The sequence below is a fragment of the Erinaceus europaeus genome, chromosome 19 (genome assembly GCF_950295315.1).
Source record: "Erinaceus europaeus chromosome 19, mEriEur2.1, whole genome shotgun sequence".
Taxonomy (NCBI): Eukaryota; Metazoa; Chordata; class Mammalia; order Eulipotyphla; family Erinaceidae; genus Erinaceus; species Erinaceus europaeus.
Genome location: NC_080180.1, coordinates 50,936,866 through 50,957,371, shown reverse-complemented (window position 1 = coordinate 50,957,371; position 20,506 = coordinate 50,936,866). Strand labels below are relative to the sequence as shown.

Sequence of the window (20,506 nt, the reverse complement as noted above, 5' to 3'; positions counted from 1 at the left end):
ATTATTGTTGTTGTTATTATTGCTGTCATTGTTGGGTAGGACAGAGAGAAATCGAGAGAGGAGGGGAGAACAGAAAGGGGGAGAGAAAGATAGACACCTGCAGACCTTCTTCACCGCTTGTGAAGAGACCTAACACCCCCCACCCCACCCCACCCCCGCAGGTGGGGAGCCTGGACTCACACAGGATCCCGTCCTTGTGCTTTGTACCATGTGCGCTTAACCCGCAGCACTACCACCCAGCCCCCTCTGATTGGTAGAATTTTAAGGACAGCCCCCTCTCCAGTTTCACAGCTTTGAAAAATTTGACTGTTTCTCTGAGTTTTGTCAAAATGCAAACGAGTCATTTCAGAATTCTACAAAATGGTTCTGTCTTGTGTCCATCTGCGTCAAGAACTCAGAGACTGCCTTGGGGCGGTGCAGGCTGAAAGAATGGGGCACACGGGTTTGATTTGCCATGTCGAGTTCTGCTTTTTTCATTTGCCAAACAGAAGAGGGAAGATCTTAAATATTAGATGAAGGAACTAAAAAATGAATCAAGAGCTATTCAGAGTGGGTTTTTACATGGGATAATAACCACGAACCTTCCCAAGTCTTTCTCCTAATTGTGCCGTGAATGTTGATACTGCCTGTCTTCAGCTCCTCTGTGCTGTCCTCTGCAGGGTCATGTCAGGAACGGAACTGTGAAAGCAAACAGCTCCCATGTGACAAGACATCTCTTACCAACTGCTCAGTTATTTATTATAGAGCATATCAGCAGACTAAGGCAAGATTATTAACACAAGGATCCTTCTCACTTAACCTGGATTCCAATTTTCTTTTCCTTCCTTTCCTTCTCTTTTGGACCATAAACTTGAATTAATTCCATGCTGTAGTTCATGGTAGTACACATGTCTGTCCACAAAAAGCCCCTTTGTCAAGTTATTGTGGATTTCTTCCCTGTCACTGCTCTAATCTTACTCCGTTCTCATCCTTGACTGCTATCTGTATTTAGATAAAGATTTATACTTGAATAATAAATTCTATTGCTCTCTGTGTGCCAGTTTAATTTATAAGAGGACACATGGGCTGGAAATCCCACCCTCTTTCTTGCTGTTTTTAGTCAACTCTAAGACTTGGGATCCCTCTTTGTGCAACTCTGCCACAGCTGGTGGCTTCCCAGGTAAAAACAGGGACCTTGTCATTGTCCCCACACCAGCCTCCCAGGCCATCCTCAGTCCTTTGTTGCCACAAAGAGCTCTGTATGGAATGGCCATGGTCACAGTCCCACCAACAATACAGGACATGTGGGGGGGTGGGGTAGGGAGGGCTGATGTTGCCTCATCTCTCTCAGTGTTTGATATGAATAACGTTTCCAATTTCCAATCCATTTATTTATTTGATTTGATTTGTTTATTTATTTATTTATTTATTTTAGAGCGAGAAAGAGACAGTGAAGAGCCTACAGCACCAAAGCATCCCTCAACTCACTGTAGGTTGGGCTGGAGCCTGATTTGTAACCAGAGCAAAGCAGCAGACTATCCAAGCGAGCTCTATCACCAGCCCTTAAGTGGACCACACTGCAGTTCAGATTTGTTTTTCTCTGATAGAAAGCGAGGGGAGAACCTTTTAATTCTCATGGGCAGTTTGGATGACTCCTCCTCAGAACTACCTGGAGCAATTCCCATCTTTTTCTACATCCACGTCCTGTAATTTTCTTGCCGATTCACAGGCATTCCTTGGGGGCATTAACTCTTTATTGATTTTAGACACTGCAAACATCTTTTCCCAAAGCCATCTGTCAGATAGGATAACTGCTTTGAACAAAACCTTCCCTTTTGATGTAGTCGGACCCATCCATTTTCCCTTTACAGTGTATGCCTTTTGGGTCCTTGTGAAGACATTGGCTCCAAAATGCCAAAGACACAAAGGTATCCTTCCACATCTTTCATAAGAGTTGAAGAGCTATGAAGAGTCCCTTCATGCTTAGGTCTTTGATCCATTTGGATCAAAGGGAAACATTCCCCATTCCCCACCGGCTGGGCACCATTGTCCCATGGATGCAGGATTCAGTATTGAGACTCCACAGCCTCTCTTTTGGGTTGGTTTGCCTGTTCAGTTTCCACTACCTTATAGTCTTATTTTGAAGTAATTTTTGAAATAAATCAGAGTCAATAAGCTTCTTTAAATGAGAGAGTAGAGGGGGCTGGGCGGTGGCACATCCCATTAAGTGCACAGAGTACTAAATATGAGGACACATGAGAGGATCGAGGTTTGAGCCCCTGGCTCCCCACCTGTAGGGGGGGATGCTTCACAAGTGGCGAATCAGGTCTGTAGGTGTCTATCTTTCTCTTTCCCTGTCTATCTCAATTTCTTTGTCCTATCCAATAAAATGGGGGGGGGTGGCCACCAGGAACAATGGATTCATAGTGCCTGCAACAAACCCCAGAAATAACCCTGGAGACAAAAATAAATTAAATAAATAAATACAATAAAAGTAGAGTCATAGTTAGTAGACTGGGAATGATGCATAGTCCATCATCTTTCTGACCTTTATTCTAGTCCATAATTCTCCTGGTGGGTCAAACACAGGAAGATAGCTGACATGTATCTTCTTTTTCTTTTTTTTTAATAAGAAAGAGACTTTATCTTTTTCACCCTTAAATTTGAAAGTCAATGCCTTGAGAACTATCCTACAGAACACTACACCCCACCCCCACCCAGGAGAAATGTATTGGGTGTCCCGGAGTTGGTTACTAAGCAAGTGCTAGGCATGAGGCAGCTGAGGAGCAGAGCAGTTAGTGCTTTGCTCCATTGTACCAGCCAGTGAAGCTGAAACTAGAACCCCGAGCGTCTCCGCCTTCCTCATCAGTTTGCTGTCTCCCTGGACAAACAGCCACCCGGTACCTCTTGTATGCCAGATGTCATTACATGGAGTAGAAAAATGGGTAAATAAACTTGGTCTGCCCAAATATGAGTCAATGTGTGGCTTATCTGGAAGCTGGGTCACTCATGGATGTATGCATTTGTTAGGAAGTTGGATCATTCTCAGCCCGTGCCGTCAGCGAGAAATAGTTCAAATACATTTCATACTGGCCAGCTGACAATCGGCTACCAATTCTAAACAGAGCCCACTGCAGGGTATTGACTGACCCAATAAGGAATGAGTCTGTAACTCAAATAAGACAAAATGGCAAGCCAAAAAAAATGCCCTCCCAGCACGGGAACTAAGTATTAGCTGTACCAGAGTTTCTGGGTATTCACGGTTAAAGAATTCCCAGATGAAGGAGAGTACAGACTACTTGGGTTCTGAAAAACTGAAAGGAAGAAGTGCCCTGTTGGGAATAACTAGAGAAAAAGACAGCATGTAGCAGAAAGAGATGTCCAAATAAAAGTCCTACCCTTCCAAGGCCTTGTTGAGAGCTGAAATACTTATTAATACATATCAGCATCTTAAACTCACAAATAGGACTCTGACACATAGAAAGTGTTCAGGTAGCCAAAGAGGTAGGCGATGCAGTAGATAAAGTGTTGGACTGTCAGGCACGAGGTCCCGAGTTGGACCTATAGCATCGCATGTGCCAGAGTGATGCTCTGGCTTTTGCTTCTTCTGTTTCTTTTTCATTACTAAATAAGTAAATCTTCAGAGAATGTCCAACAATGATCAGCACTTTTTTTAAAAAAAATTTTATTATATTTATTTATTTATTGGATAGAGACAGTCAGAAACCGAGAGGAAGGGAGGGAATAGAGAGGGAGAGAGACAGAGAGACACCTGCAGCACTGCTTCACCACTTGGAAAGCCTTCCCCCTGCAGGGCTTGAACCTGAGTCCTTGTGCCCTGTAACATGTGCGCTCAACCAGGTGCGCCACCACCCAGCCCCGATCAGCACTTCTGAAAGTAGACAATTATCTTAGAAATAGCTGAGGAGTGCCTCAAACTCTCTCATTTACATGCCTGAGATGTTGTTCATGTAGATTATTTTTTGCTTTCCCTAAGGTCATATTCCAGAAAGATATCATTTATTTAAAAATAATTCATAGGACTCATAGGAAAGAAATAAAGTAGGGCCAGTGGCAGCCAGGCAGTAGAGCAGCGGGTTAAGCACACATGGTGTGAAGCGCTAGGACAGGCATAAGGATTCCAGTTCGAGCCCCCAGCTCTCCACCTGCAGGGGAGTCACTTCACAATCGGTGAAGCAGGTCTGCAGGTGTCTATCTTTCTCTCCCCCTTTTTGTCCTCCCCTCCTCTCTCGAATTTTCTCTGTTCTATCCAACAACAATAATAACAACAACGATAAACAACAAAGGCAACAAAAGGGAAAAAAAATAGCCTCCAGGAGCAGTGGATTTGTAATGCAGGCACCCACCTCCAGTGATAATCCTGGAGGCAGAAAAATAAAATAAAAAATAAGGCCAGTGAAATAGGCCACATGGGTAGTGTGCTGCTTCACCATGTACACAACCCAAATTCAAGCCCAGCCACTAACACATTGAAGGAAGCTTCGATGCTGCTGCTCTCTCTCTCTCTCTCTCTCTCTCTCTCTCTCTCTCTCTCCCTCCCTCCCTCCCCCAGCTGTTTCTATCTAAAAATTAAAAAAGAAAGAGAAAAAAGTGAAAATAGGGAGGAGAAATAGCTAACCTGCTAAAGCATAGACTTCACCAGATATGAAGACCCAGGTTCAAGTCCCCTTTCACCACATAGGAGCACTGTGAGATATTCAGGGTTTATTACCATTTAAAGGTAGGTTAGGTGACAGTATAATGTACCATGAGGGAGGAGAGAGCCAAGAACCTGGCAGTTGGGGCCAAGTCTCACCTACCTCATATTAAAAGCTAGGAGGCCTCAGGCCAACAGTGGCACGCCTGGTTGAGCACACATTACATTATCATATTTAAAGACAGGCTTGAACCCCACTCCTCACCTGCAGGAGGGAAGCTTCCTGAGCCGTGAAACAGGTCTGCAGGTGTCTCCCTTGATCCTCTCAATTTCTCTTTGCTCTATTGAATCAAATAGAAAGAAATGGGGGGGGGGAGTGGCCACTGGAAGCAGTGGATTCCTAGTGCTGGCACTGAGTTTCAGCGATAACCCTGTGGGAGAGAGAGAGAGAGAAAAGAGGGAAGAGGGAGAGGAAAATAAAATAAAGGAGGGGGTCAGACAGTGGCACGCCTGGATAAGTGCAAACATTACAATGTGCAAGGACCCAGGTTCAAGCCCCTGGTCCCCACCTGCAGGGGGAAAGCTTCACAAGTGAAATAGGGCTGCAGCTGTCTCTCTGGCTCTCTCCCTCTCTATCTCCTTCTCACTTGTCAATTTCTCTGTCTCTGTATAATATAAATAAGTAAATGAAAATAATTTAAAAATAAATAAATAAATAAAAGAAGGGAAAATAAAAGAAAAGAAACTTTAAGGGCATTAAAAAAAAGCTATGATTCCTGGTTCGAGCCCCCCAGCTCCCCACCTGCAGGGGAGTCGCTTCACAGGTGGTGAAGCAGGTCTGCAGGTGTTTATCTTTCTCTCCCCTTCTCTGTCTTCCCCTCTTCTCTCCATTTCTCTCTGTCCTGTCCAACAACAACAACATCAATAACAACAACAATAATAACTACGACAATAAAACAAGAAGGGCAACAAAAGGGAATAAATAAATATTTGGAAAAAAAAGCTATGAGGGGAAGCAATTACAGAGGCCAGACAGACCTCCCACCTTCTGTACCCCATCATGATCCTGGGTCCATATTTCCAGAGGGATAAAGAATTGGAAAGCTTTCAAGGGAGGGGATGGGATACGGAGTTCTGATGGTGGGAATTGTGTGGAATTGTACCTCTCTTACCCAATGGTCTTGTCAGTATTTCCATTTTATAAATAAAAATTTTTAAAAAGCTATAAGCCCTTGGACAATAATATTTTAACACTCACGTGCTTCAGTTTCCTCATCCAGAGAATGGGAATATAGGGGTTCCCACTTATCTGTGGGAGGATAATTATCAAGGCCCCAGTGGAAGCTGAAGCCTCTGATAGCACCAGATCTTACACAGACTACATATTAATATTTCCCTGCATAGGTACTTAGGATGGTGCTTACTTAATACATTATATACAATGAGTGAGTAACAGCAATAACTAGCAATAAAGTAGAATGATTAAAATAAGGGTGTAATGAAAGTTTTGTGAATATAGACTTCTTTCTCACAGAAAAAAACAAACAAACAAACATCTGGGAGTCAGGCGGTAGCGCAGTGGGTTAAGCACATGTGGCGCAAAGCACAAGGATGGGCAAAAGGATCCCGGTTCGAGCCTCCGGCTTCCCACCTGTAGGGAAGTCACTTCACAGGCGGTGAAGCAGGTCTGCAGGTGTCTATCTTTCTCTCCCCCTCTCTGTCTTCCCCTCCTCTCCTCATTTCTGTCTGTCCTATCCAACAACAATGACATCAATAACTACAACAATAAAACAAGGGCAAAAAAGAGAATAAATAAATATATTTTAAAAACAGCTTTTTCACTGTGGAAGAGAGGGAAGAGTATAGAAATTAAGCCTACCACAAAGATGCTAGAGATGGAGCCTTAAGTTAGCACCAGGGAAAGCACGTGACAGCCAGAGTCAAACAGCAGGAAGCAGAAATGTTAGCTCCAAGTGTTATTTTCTCCTATTTCTCTGTGTATTTTTTAAATTCTGTAAAACATTAAGAGTGTTTATATCTAGAAGGTGAGACTATGGATTTTTCTCCCTACCACATATCTATATTTTTTTCACTTTTTCCCCCACCATAAGAGCATTGATTTTCTAATAAGGCACAACAAGTTATTTTTAATTTTTGATAAAGGATCCATAAAATGGGTAGGGGAGGAGGAGAAAAACACATCCATCAACAACTCCCTGTAGACACAGGCTACCCAGGAGCCAAGGCTTCAAGTTAAACTCACAAATATATGCAGAGCAGGGTCTAGTGAAGGGAGAAAAGGAATATAGAGGATGGATCCTACACATCTCCTTTTTTTTTTATTTGCTTCCCCCCTTTTGTTGCCCTTGTTGTTTAAATGTTGTTATAATTATTATTGTTGTCATCACTGTTGGATAGGATAGAGAGAAATGGAGAGAGGAGGGGAAGGACAGAGAGGAGGAGAGAAAGATAGACACCTGCAGACCTGCTTCACCACTTGTGAAACGACCTTCCTGCAGGTAGAGAGCCAGGGGCTCGAACCGGAATCCTTATGCTGGTCCTTGCACTTGGTGCCATGTGCGCTTAACCCACTGCGCTACTGCCCGATCCTCTCCTTTTATTTTCTTTGTGCTCAAAGTTAAGTTCCAACACAGCAACAGGAAATACACACAGGAATGAAGCACCTGCAAAAAGTCATAGACACAAGCATTGACTGTCTCTGGGGTTTTGAAGAGCATTGAGTAATTCCTTGACCATTAATAACGCCTGCAGTCCTGCTGGGCAGGCTGACGCTGGGGTAATTAGAGCCTGTGTTCTAAGACAGATGACTGCTCATCTAAGCAGGAGAGCGAACTCACCCAGGGGCCCTCTGTCTGGTAGGCAGGGCCTGGGTCTAACCAGTACAGTACGCAGTCCTCCCTGATCATGGTAGAGCTGTGACCTCAACTGGCTTCTGTGGGCAGACTCCTATTTTTGCCACCTGAGTTATCACTGAACCTCAGTGTCTGCATGACTCCACCACTCCTGACAGCTATTTTTCTTTCTTTTTTAAAATTTTTTTATATTTATTTTCCCTTTTGTTGTCCTTGTTTTTCACTGTTGTAGTTATTATTGTTGTTATTGATGTCATCATTGTTAGATAGGACAGAGAGAAATGGAGAGAGGAAGGAAAGATAGAGAGAGGGAGAGAAAGATAGACACCATCTGTGAAGCGACTCTCCTGCAGATGAGGAGCCGGGGGCTAGAACTGGGATCGTTGCTGGTCCTTGCGCTTTGTGCCACATGAACTTAACCCACTGTGCTACCCACCCAACTCCCTTTTTTTTGCCTCTAGTGTTATCCCTGGGGGTTCAGTTCCTGCCCCACAAATCCACTGATCCTAGAAGCCATCTTTTCCCCATTGTTGTTGTTGCCATTATTGTTGGTGGTGCTATTGTAGTTGGGTAGGACAGAGAGAAATTGAGAGAGGAGGGTAAGACAGAGAGGGGAAGAGAAAGATAGACAGCTGAAGACTTGTTTTACCACTTGCGAAGCAACCCCCCTGCAGCTGGGGAGCCAGAGGCTCAAACCGGATCTTTGCATTGTGTGCTTAACCCAGGGCACTACCACACAGACCCCTTTTTTTCATTTCTGATAGAGACAGATAAAAATAGAGAGAGAGGTGAAGGGAAGGAGGAAGAGGAAAAAGAGAGATACCTGCAACAGCAACCCACCAATCATGAAACTTGCCCCTGCAGGTGAGGTCTCAGGACCCAAACCCAGGTCCTTGTGCTTGATAAAAAGTGTGCTCTACAGTCTGGAGAACTCTCAGAAGGCTGGAAAGAGACCTACCCTATGATCCTGCAATTCCTCTCCTAGGGATATATCCTAAGGAACCCAACACACCCATCCAAAAAGATTTGTGTATACTATGTTCTTAGCAGCACAATTTGTAATAGCCAAAACCTGGAAGCAACCCAGGTGTCCAACAACAGATGAGTGGCTGAACAAGTTGTAGTATATATATATATATACAATGGGATACTATGCAGCTATTAAAAATGGTGACTTCACTGTTTTCAGCCCATTTTGGATGGAGCTTGAAGAAATCATGTTAAGTGAAATAAGTCAGAAACAGAAGGATGAATATGGGATGATCTCACTCTCAGGCAGAAGTTGAAAAACAAGACCAGAAGAGAAAACACAAGTAGAACTTGAACTGGAGTTGGTGTATTGCACCAAAGTAAAAGACTCTAGGGTGCGGGGGGGAGAATACAGGTCCAAAAAGGATGACAGAGAACCTTGTGGGGTTTGTATTGTTATGTGGAAAACTAAGAAATGTTATGTATGTACAAACTATTGTATTTACTGTTGACTGTAAAACATTAATCCCCCAATAAAGAAGTTTTTTTTAAGATAGAAAGAAAATTAACTTAAAAAATGTGTCTGTTCTATCAGTATACCACCACTCAGCCGCAATGGGCAGGTGCATAACTCACAGCTGGAGGTATAGTTCAGGACTTGGTTTCTGGGTGTAACACTGGCCCATACATAGATCCTGTAGTGAAATGTTTACACACTTTAAATTCTAGGATTTAGGCTGGAAAACTACATTGGGTCCAGAGTTGTGACATCAGTAATGTGAACGGTCAACTTGTACTTACCCAGGGGTCATTATGCACTGGTAGAGTCACTTGCAAGTGATCATTGCAAAGACAACAGACAGCTCACCAACAGAGTGCACACCTTACCATCCTGAGGCCCTGAGTCTGAACCCTGACACTACATGGGAGAACCACAGATAGCACTGGCGGAGCTCCATGGGCAATGCCATGCTGCTGAGGACTTTTACCATTCTCTCTTTCTTTCCTTAAAAGAAAAAAGGGGCCTTGCAGTGGTGCCTGTGGTTGTGTGCACATGTCACAGTGAGCAGCGACCCAGACTCAAGCCCCTGGTCCCCACCTGCAGGAAGGGAAAGCTTCACAAGATGCAGGTGTCTCTTTTTCTCTCTCTGTACGTCCCCCTTCCCTCACAACTGCTCTCTGTCTCTATCTAATAAATAACAAATGGAAAAAAAATAACTAAAAGGAAAAAATGGATCAAGGAGGGCATTTAGCAGTATCATGCATGCTCCAGGCTCCAAGTTCATTCCCTGGCACCGCATAATAAAGAGAGATGGAGAGAGATGGTGGTCATTGCAAGGTATAATCTTTCTTCACAGACAAGGTGAACAATGGACTCAGTATGAGTAAGTTGGTCTTTCCTGTTCTCTAAACTAGTTTCAAGTGTTCAGCTCTTGAGTAAGTTTGGCGTCGTGCAAAGATTATAGTGGTTTTGAAACCAAAGAAAGACCCAACACTGGCCGCCAGCTATAGACCAATTTCTCTCCTCTCCGTGTGTTACAAACTCCTTGAGAGGCTGCTTCTGTCACGTATTTCTCATCTTACAGAGAAATTCCTATCACCCGCCCAAGCTGGTTTCCGCCCAGGAAGATCTACCTGCGAACAAGCCCTGGCCCTCTCAACTTACATTGAAAATGGATTCCAAAAGAATTTAAAGATGGGTGCTGTCTTTCTTGATCTCACAGCAGCCTATGACACAGTCTGGCACAGTGGTCTCCTAGCCAAGATCTCAAGATGCCTGCCTCCATGGGTGACCAACACTATATCGTTTCTTCTCCAAAACAGAAGATTCCAGGTGCATCTGGGTGACAAGTCTAGCAGATGGAGACTTGTCTCAAGTGGCCTCCCCCAGGGCTCTGTTCTGGCTCCTACGCTATTTAATATTTACATCAATGACCTCCCAGAAACTTCTTCAAGGGAGTTCATCTACGCCGATGACATCTGCTGTGCAACTCAGGCATCCAAGTTCGACATCCTCGAGGAAACACTCACGAAAGACATGTCTCTGATATCTGATTACTGTAAAAAATGGCGACTAATCCCTAGCACTGCAAAAACGGTATCATCTGTTTTCCATCTACACCATGCCTTGGCCTCGCGTGAGCTTAATGTGCAGCTTGGCGATACGATAACCCGGCATGAAGCCCAGCCAGTCTATCTTGGCGTTACTCTCGATCGTACTCTGTCATTTCACAAACATCTCATAAAAACTGCAGCAAAGGTGGGCGCGAGGAATCACATCATTGCAAGACTGGCCAGCTCCTCATGGGGCGCGAGCGCTTCCACACTACGATCATCATCTCTGGCATTATGCTATTCCACTGCAGAATACTGTGCCCCAGTATGGTTCCGTAGCCCCCATGTCCACTTGGTCGATTCCAAATTATATTCCTCCATGAGGATCATTTCTGGAACCATCCGTTCCACCCCGGTTCCATGGCTGCCAGTTTTTAGCAACATCGCCACGCCAGATATTCGTCGGGATGCGGCATCATCTAAGTTCATTTCCCATGTCTGCGCTCGACCGGACCTGCCAATATACGCGGGTATCTTCGCCCACCCTGTTCAATGCTTGACATCTCGTCACCCAATCTGGTCCTCTACGCCTACACTGAACTTCTCTGTTCCAGACTCTTGGAAACAGAGTTGGCAGTCAGCCGAGGTAAAGAACAAACACCTCATCACAGACCCCTGCAAGCGTCAACCCGGCTTTGACCTAGCACGTTATGATTGGGCCCTCCTCAATCGCTATCAAACAGGCCATGGCCGGTGTGCCGCTATGTTCCATCGCTGGGGAGCCAGAGACGACCCGAACTGCCCCTGTGGCTACAGACAGACTATGACCCACATAGTCAACGACTGCCACCTCTCCAGATTCAAAGGAGGTCTCGAAACTTTACATCAGGCTCAACCTGATGCTGTTGACTGGCTACGGAAGAAGGGCAAACGCTAGAAGAAGAAGAGCTCTTGAGTCAATATGACCAAAATGTATTTTCAGAGAATCTCACTATGAAATGCAAAAATTATTTTTCATCCAGGTAAATCTCAAGTGAATCCCTTTATCCCAGGTCTGGCTCACAGCAGAGTGTCAAAGGAGAACACTTGCAATGCCATTTGGAAACTGGTCCCATGAATGCCCTCGGAACAGCCCATATGAAACACTCTCTGGGGGCTATTTCTGTGCTGGGACTCTGTACCACACAATTCTGGAGAAGAATCCTAACTGTTTCCCTTTCAGCATGTCAGCTGGACCAGATGTGTTTAGCTACTCTGGAAAAGTCTCTGTGGTGACAGAATGGGAATATGAGCTGTTTAAAGTGACTCTAAAATCTGTAAAGTAGCTGAAGGCAGTGATGGCCAGTGATGACAACGGGCCAGTGGGCAGACAAGGCAGACAGTGCACGGGTGGGAATCGAGACCTGCTTTTTCACCAGTGGGACAGACTAGTGCATCCTGAGCTCCTAGGTGAATTTTGTGCAATAAATCTAAGGATATGGAGAATAGGAGGGACAGAGTTAGGAACACTCAAGGTGTTCTAAGTAGGTGTGATCAAGCCTTATGAAGAGGAAAGAGAGAGCAGAAGAAGTTCAGTGTCACTGAATTAATTAACCTGTTGAGCCAGGAAGTGAGCCATCACTGAAGGAATCCACTGCCACTGGTACTCTCTGGCTTGCTTTAGCTGGGAGATATTTTCATGACTGTGTATTACAGTATTGGGCTTTTAATAGATGGATTTTAGATGGTTAAACTGACTTTTTCAAAAATGAGATGGTTTTAAAGATTAAAATATTTGAATAGGCAGGAACCACAGAGGTGCCAGCTTTCCGGATTCTGCTGCTTTGTGTAGAAGGTACAGACAGGTAGGGACAGGTAGGGACAGGTCAGGAACCAACAAGAAGCAAGTCTACAAGAGCACAGGGGCAAGCAGGGCCTTGGAGGCTGGAGGCACCACATACTCATGAAGGCAGGGGTGAGAGGTGAGGCTGGTGACTAAGAGGGCTAATTAACCGTCTACACAGGATGTAACTAGACCCAGAGGCCATCTCCCAAGTACTCAGGCGGAAGGCTGTTCTTCCTCTATCCCAGAACACCAGAGGGCTTCTTTCTAGGGACATTAATCAAAGACACTCACCTGAAGGACACCAAACGTAACTGAAAAACATACCTTACCCCCTGGCTTCAGTAAGCTCCTTTTCCTGCCCCATAATTCTCCACCTGGATTAATTCCTTTTAGTTAGTTAGTTTGTTTCTTTAATTTCTATCAGGGTTATTGCTGGGGCTCAGTGCCAGCACTACAAATCCGCTGTTCCCAGAGGCCATTTTTGTCCTTTTTTTTTTTTTTCTTTCTATTTTTATGATAGGACAGACAGAAATTGATAGATGAGAAGGAGAAAGAGAGGGAGAGAGGAAAATAGACATCTAAAAACCTGCTTTACCGCTTGTGAAGCTACCCCCTGCAGGTAGGGAGCAAGGGGCTGAACCCATGTCCTCACGCATCATAAAGTATACACTCAACCAGATGCACCACCACCCAGCTCCCGTGGCTTAACTTTTATTGATTTTTTTTATTATAAAATCCTGTAATTCTAGCTCCCAGAATATAATCACTCCAACTCTAACTCTCAGATGAAAGGTCTGAAAACTGGAATCTGAAGCAATGGACAGACACAAAAGAAACCATCTACACACTTTGTCTGTTGGGGGCTGCTCAGTGAAATCAACAAGTGCCTGCCTACCCACTTGCACCCACTCACTTGAGCTGCTTTAATATATTGCAGATGGGGGCACTCAGATGACAGGGATTTGGTTTCTAGAAGTCTAGGATCCAGGTGCCAGTTTGGTTTATGGTGAAGCCTCTCTCCTTTCTCGGGTGGTACCTTTTCCTCATGTCTTTTCTGCCTCCTTGGAGCAGTAGCTGACCGTCAGTCTCAAAATCTGAAGGTCCTGAAATCCCTGTATCTTCATGTGGCCTTTCCTCTTTGTTCAGAGAAAGCTCCCCACAGATTCTGCCTCTTCTTAGAAATACACCACTCCTACTGGACTGGGGCCAGCCCATCAACCCCTCTCGTTTCCATCACCTGCCAAGAGTTCTGTCTCCAAATACAGCTAGACTGAAGGCTCACTCACTGACATGTGATTGGTAGGTTTAGTCTATAGCACCATCCAGTTTGGAAGAAGTTGACCTGTCCTGAAGTCTTAACCTCTTCCCCCCAGAACTTCCTATCTGGTTTTTGTTTGTTTGTTTTCTGTGTCTCATTGTTAAATATAAAAAGATGACCATTCCTCAACAGACAGTGAAGAAAATTTCCCAATGTGAAAGTCATACACTAAGACAAACAACAACAGGCATGAGAACAATAATAATCTGAAGTGATGTCTGCAGCCCTAAGTTCATGGCTGTATTATTCACATGCACCAAGGTAAGGGAGCAACCTAAATGTCTATCAGTGGGTAACTGAATAGAGCAGCTGGGGATCTATATTCCATGGAATACTGCTCTGCAGTTTGAAGACAAAATGTAACTGGAGGTGGTAGTGCTCAGTAAAATAAGAAGTGAAAGAAAGACAACTACTGGATGGTTTTGTTCATATGTGGAATATAGATAATTAATGCATACAATTTTGCAAAAAAAATCAAGGAAAGTGACTCTTGAACCCTGTAATTGTATACTTTGATAAGCCATTATTAAATCATTAATAAAAATACAGTTTAAATGGGAAATGGAATTAATAAAACAGTGCATGAATATAAAAACTATAATAATATTATAATATTGAAATACAAGAGGTAATATTGTAGCTAAGAGAAGCAGAAGATGATAAGGACCAACCACACATCAAGAAATAGTCCCTTAAAATTAAAACTAATCATAGCAGACATTTAAGAAGTCAATAGAAAGGATTGGGGAATAGACTTGAGGAAATTTTCCAGAAAGTAGAACCAGAAAGAAGGTTTGACATTTTTCTCAGTGAAAAGACAAGAAATTTTACATTTCAACCAAAGACCCCAATATATAAATAAGGGAAGTTCCACAAAGGAGAGAAGAGAAAGGGCATAATGGGGAAGATTGTTTTTGAAATAGCACCTCATATTTCCCCAAACTGAAAGTCATAAGATCCAGTCTGAAAGGGCCTCACCCAGCAAAATGACCTACTCAAGTCACAGTGAATGGAACTTCAACAAAACACGAACAATGGAAAAATTCTGAAGCTTTGCTGAAAGAAATAGAAGAGAGCACAGATGAAGAACCAGGAAGGTTATCACCCTCCCAGGAGCTACGGTGACACCTTGTAGACCAGGAGTGGGGACCACTCTGCCTGTGAAATAACCAGGTCTGTCCCTGACAAGGCAACAGCAGGAGGGACTTGAAATTCAATACATATAGGAGGTTTTTCTGTTTGTTTGGTTTGGTTTTCACAGCAACATTACCTGTTCATTTTTGAGTTGATAATTTCGTATAGGCCTGAGAATGAGGGCAGAACAAAGTTCTGCCCACCCCTGATTTGGGCAGTGGAGTCATGCTTTCAAAACAGTAAAGCAAAAACTACTTTGTACCTGAAGTTTCATACTCTGCCAAATTATCAGTTAAACATGTCCACGGAATAAAGGTCTGTTCTTGCATGCAAGTTTACTTTGAATGTACACTTTGCTAGAAGTTCTAGGCAGTTGCTTTCCTGATAAACAAGGAATTGAATCAATATGGAAGGCCAGTGTTGGGACAGGAATGTAATCAGCATACGGCTGCCTTCAGGCTGACAAGCATACTGTGGACTTAGGCCGCAGGTTTTTTATGCAAGTGGCTGTGGGAAACTGCTTTTTTCCTGCATGCTCTTGTGCTTGCTCTCCTCCCCAGGACAACCATACCGCCTCTCCCAGGAACAGAACATGTGTAGCCAAGCTCTGATAACTAACTTATGGACGCATGGCCCCAGCCATCATGACTAGCCAGTTTTGTCCCTTTGCTTATTTTGCTGTACCTGAAGAACTGCCTCCTCTTCCAGGCAGCTCCCACGAAGCCTGTCTCCACACCCCAGCCCACTTGCAGGCAAAAGTGAGGCCTTGTTCTATACATCCTATCTTCATCTTTTAAAAATATCTTATTCCCACTTACAGGAGGGGGCTTCATGAACAGTGAAGCAGTGCTGCAGGGGTCTCTCTCTGTGTCTTTCTCTCCTTCACTAGGCCCTTTCCCTCTCAGTTTATCTCTGTCCTATCAAATGAAATAAAGTTTAAGAAGAACTTATTTATGTCATAGGATTCAAGAAGGAAGAGAGTGGTAGGGAGAGACAGACAGACAGAGAGAGACCTGCAGCACTGCTTTACCACCTGTGAAGCTGGGTGGGAGCTGGGGACTTGAACTTGGGTCCTTGTGCATAGTCACATGTGCGCTCAACCAGCTGTGCCACCAGCTGGCCCCTCTGTATCCTAATTTGCCCAATGCCATTTCCCCTCCACAAAGTTTACTTTTAAAATTAAACTTACGGATTGATCTGTGGCCTATCCCCTAGGTGGATCATCAACCCCATGAGAGCAGGCACAGGGTGCGGGTTATGGCACACCTGGTGGAGAGTACACATTACAGTGCACAGGGACCTGGCTTCAAGCCCTTAGTTCACACCTGCAGGGGGGAAGCTTCACTTGCAGTGAGGCAGGGCTGCAGGTGTCTCTCTGTCTCACTATGTCTCTTTCTCACCTCATTTTCTCAATGTCCAGATTAATTAATTAATTAATTAATTAAAAAGAAGACAGGAATTGCTCTGTTCTTTTTCCTACTCTATGCTCAGCAGAGAGCAAAGTGTGCAGAGGAAGACCTTGGTGCATCATTGGGGGTGGGGGGTGTATGAATGAATGAATGAACGAATGAAATATTAACTGCTCCAGACCACAGAGAGAACCCTGAGTCCAGAGAGGGATAGGAGAGAGTCTGCTAAGCAACATTAAGGAGTTCTGCTTCCGCTGTTGCTTCTGTTGACCAAGTGAGGGACTTGGAGGAAGGCAGGCTAACCTCTCTGTGCCCAGCTTCCTCACCTGTATAACGAGAGGGTGGGAGCAGGTGCCCCGCAATCATCTGTTTCGACAGTAATCACCAGCATCTCCACTCTCAAGAGTCCTCACTTCACTAAAGATTTCTGCTGTGGTTTCTGGAAAAGAACTTTCTGCTTCCATTTCCCAGGATGATGTATGAATGGACATTTCAGTCAAACCAGTATTATTTTTTTTTCTCCTTGATGACAACAAGCAATTAGTTTTAATAGTTCTTGGCCCTGTTTTCTATCTTGTGAGGAAGAGAAACAGACTCATTGATCAGGTAAATGAAGCAGTCTGAAATTGGAGACAGCCCTGACGTACAGAAACTTCCTTCCTAGGCAACGACACTTTAGGGAAATAGGAAGAAATGGTGATTGTTTTAGTTCACTCAGGATCCCATAACAAAATACAATACACTGAGAAGCTTATAAACAACAGAAATTGATTTACTTATTTTTTGCACTTCTGAGGCTGGGAAGTCCAAAATCAAGATGCCAGCTAATTTGATGTCTATTAAGGGGCCACTTCCATATCACAGGTGGTCCTTTCCTGTGTCCTTAAACGGTGAAATGGGGTGAGGGATCTCACTGAGCTCTCTTCAGTAAGGGCATTAATCCAATTTATTGGAGTTCCATCCTCATGACCTAACCACCTCACACTGACCCCACGTTCAGTCTCTGCTACTATGAGCCACATCCTCCTAGCCCAGACTCCTACATTGTAATTGATGAAATGTTCTGGCAGCTGGCATTAAGAAATACACCCCCAGGCCGGGTGGTGGCGCACCTGGTTGAGTGCACATGTTACAGTGCACAAAGACCCAGGTTCGAGAAGCCGGTCCCCACCTGCAGGGGGAAAGCTTCACAAGTGGTGAAGTAGTGCTGCAGGTGTCTGTCTCCTTCTCTCTCTATCTCCCTCTTCCTCTCAATTTCTGGCTGTCTCTATGAAATAAATAAATACTGAGTGTGAGTGTGTGTGTGTGTGTGTGTGTGTGTGTGTGTGTGTGTATGTGTGTGAGTGTGTGTATGTTAGTTCTCAAACTTTCTCCCTGGCAGTGTCTCCATTCACCACCCACCCTCTCAGGGTCAACCCTCCTGATTCCCAGTCGAGACCAGAACAATCAGGGAGACAGATATTACAGAGAAGAGGGAGAGGAAGTCAAAGGTGGGCAGTGGGGTCAGAAACCAGAGAGAGGAGGAGATAAGGACGGGGCACTGGAAGTCACCTCACCCCTCTAAAGAGGCGACAGAAAGAGAGGCATGAGATCTGGTGTTCATCTCTGTGCTCATTTTCTCGGCTGGTTCCCCTACCTCTCTCCCTCGCGAGGTGAGGATACTTCGGCAGGGATCTGGAACAACGGCAGTGGGTGAGAAGCAAAAGTGATCAGAGGAAAACGACAGCCACTGGAAGGCAAGTTTGAGGCTATGTGTATATTTATATGCATGGAAAATTTCAACTTTATTTTTTGTCAACAATGGGACTTCACTGCTTCAGATTTTTTTTCAGAAAAAGAAAGACAAAGATAAAGAGATGGGGCAATGATCACAGCACCAAAGCTTCCTCCAATGCAGAGGGGGCCAGGTTTGAGCCTAGGATGTACACATGACAAAGAAGTAAGCCATCCCAGTGGGCTATCTTGCCAGCCCAAAGAATTAAACTTTTAAGCTCATAATTTTATGAAGGTAGATCTTAAGGGCACTGCTCTTGAGTACTTCTTAGATCATTAACTGAGCCTCTCACTGTGAGGTACTCACATGCCCACATTCAGAACATCAGTCCTACTTCATTCAACCAACTTAATCAGACTAACTTTGAACTTGAAACAGAACCATCACTTCCTCCTGCAAGTCTTCTTCCATGTTCTCTCTCTTTTTAAACATTTTATATATGTATTTATTTATATATTTTGTATAGAGACAGAGAAACTGAGAACTGAGAGAGACAGAGACACCTGTCACCCTGCTTCACCACTCAAAAGTCGTCCCGTCCCCCCCCCCCCCACGCAGGTGGGGATGGAAGGTTTGAACTTCTTCCATGTTCTCTTTTTTTAATATTTTATTTATTTTTATCATTGGATGGAGACAGAGAAAACTTGAGAAGGGAGATAGAGAGGGAGAGAGACACCTGAACCCTTGCTTCACCGTGTGCGTGTGCGTGTGCGTGTGCGTGTGCGCGTGCGTGCGTGCATGCGTGCGTGTGTGTGTGTGTGTGTGTGTGACCTCACCTTTCAGTTGTCTCTCACTGTCCAAATCCTGAGTTTCCCGAAACTTCTTCTGGAGTTCTGCCCACTAGGCCGGAAAAAAAAGAAAAAGAAAAGAAAAAGAAAGAAATCAGCAGGGGCTAAAGATGACAGAAGAGCAAGGTAAGGTCACTGGGAGCACACACAGGTGCCCCCCATGCCTCCAGGCTCAGGCCCTCAGGACCAGGTGATGGGAGGGGTAATGGGCTCTTCTTCTAGCGTTTGCCCTTCTTCCGTAGCCAGTCAACAGCATCAGGTTGAGCCTGATGTAAAGTTTCGAGACCTCCTTTGAATCTGGAGAGGTGGCAGTCGTTGACTATGTGGGTCATAGTCTGTCTGGAGCCGCAGGGGCAGTTCGGGTCGTCTCTGGCTTCCCAGCGATGGAACATAGCAGTGCACCGGCCATGGCCTGTTCGATAGCGATTGAGGAGGGCCCAATCATAACGTGCTAGGTCACAGCCGGGTTGAATGGGCTCTGAAGCAAAGGAGCAAAAGCAAAGTCCTGTTCGTCATCAAGGGGTGTGGAGCTAGGAGCAGGGGGTCCCTCACACACCATCCACTGGGCTCCCTATTCAAAAGGGGTTTGACTAGCAACAACGACAAGAACTAGATGGTTTGGGGCAGGGAGCCTTGGCCATGTTCTCTGAATTTCTGGAGGCCCAGTGGGGGACCTGTGTGCCTCTCAGCTGCTAGACCCCATATTTCCTACTGTAGACACCGCTGCCAGAGGCGATTACAGTAATGGAAACTAATAAACCCTGCGTGTAAGCTTTTCATTTTGGCACAGCAAACAGAGGTTATGAGCTTCTCTCCTGATTTTAATCCTCGCTTCAAGTCTCTTCTCCCCACCCTGCACTTACCCTGCGCAAGGCATTTACTGCTGCTTGGGTCACTCTTTCCCTTCCTCTGTCTCTCTCTGTCTGCCTCGGCCTTCTTTCTCCCTTCTTCCTCCACCAACATCCCTCCCCCAAACCCTCTGTACTCACCGATGTGGCCAAGACATCCTGTTCTACATGGACTCTCCGAGTTTCCCGTTCCCTGTCCACTGCCAGGGACTCCTGGTGTGTGTTCTGCGGATCTCTTCCAGTCAGAACAGGTGGTGGGAGGCCTCGAGTCAGGTGCGAATCTGCCACGGCCAGCTGAGCTTCTGTTTCTGCTTGGTGACCAGACCTGCGCCATTAGGTGCCTTATGGTATCCCGGTGTGGGGGTACTGGCACCTGGCCTGGCCGTTGGAGACCAGCTTGCAGCTGCCTTCTATGCAGCTTCTCCTAGGCCTCTCTGTGTCTTTCTTCTCATCTCCCTCTTGCAGAGATCTCTCCTCTGCCTCCTGGTCTCTTCTGCCCAGGGGAGGAGGACGGAGACAACCAGAAAAGCATCCACAGGGGCTGGGTGATGGGGGCACCTGGTTAAGTGCACATAACACCGTGCTCAGGGACCCGGGTTAAAACCTTTCTCCCCACCTGCAGGGTAAACATTTCATAAATGGTGAAGCAGATCTGCAGGTGTCCCTTCTCTCTTTTTTTTTGCCTGAATCCACCGCTCCTGGAGGCCATTTTCCCCCCCCTTTTGTTGCCCTTGTTGTTGTAGCCTTGTTGTGGTTATTATTGTTGTTGTTGATGTCGTTCATTGTTGGATAGGACAGAGAGAAATGGAGAGAGGAGGGGAAGATGGGGGGGAGAGAAAGGCAGACACCTGCAGACCTGCTTCACCACTTGCGAAGC

The 20,506-nt window shown here is 45.1% G+C and overlaps 1 long non-coding RNA gene across 1 annotated transcript; it reads right to left on the bottom strand.

The window, feature by feature from the left end:
* Nucleotides 1–200: 200 nt before the first annotated feature.
* Nucleotides 201–20,218, bottom strand: LOC132534748 (uncharacterized). The gene is made up of 3 exons (XR_009546456.1): nucleotides 19,767–20,218; nucleotides 18,770–18,826; nucleotides 201–678 (listed from the first exon to the last, which is right to left on the bottom strand). It is a non-coding gene; the product is annotated as an uncharacterized LOC132534748 (long non-coding RNA).
* Nucleotides 20,219–20,506: the final 288 nt, after the last annotated feature.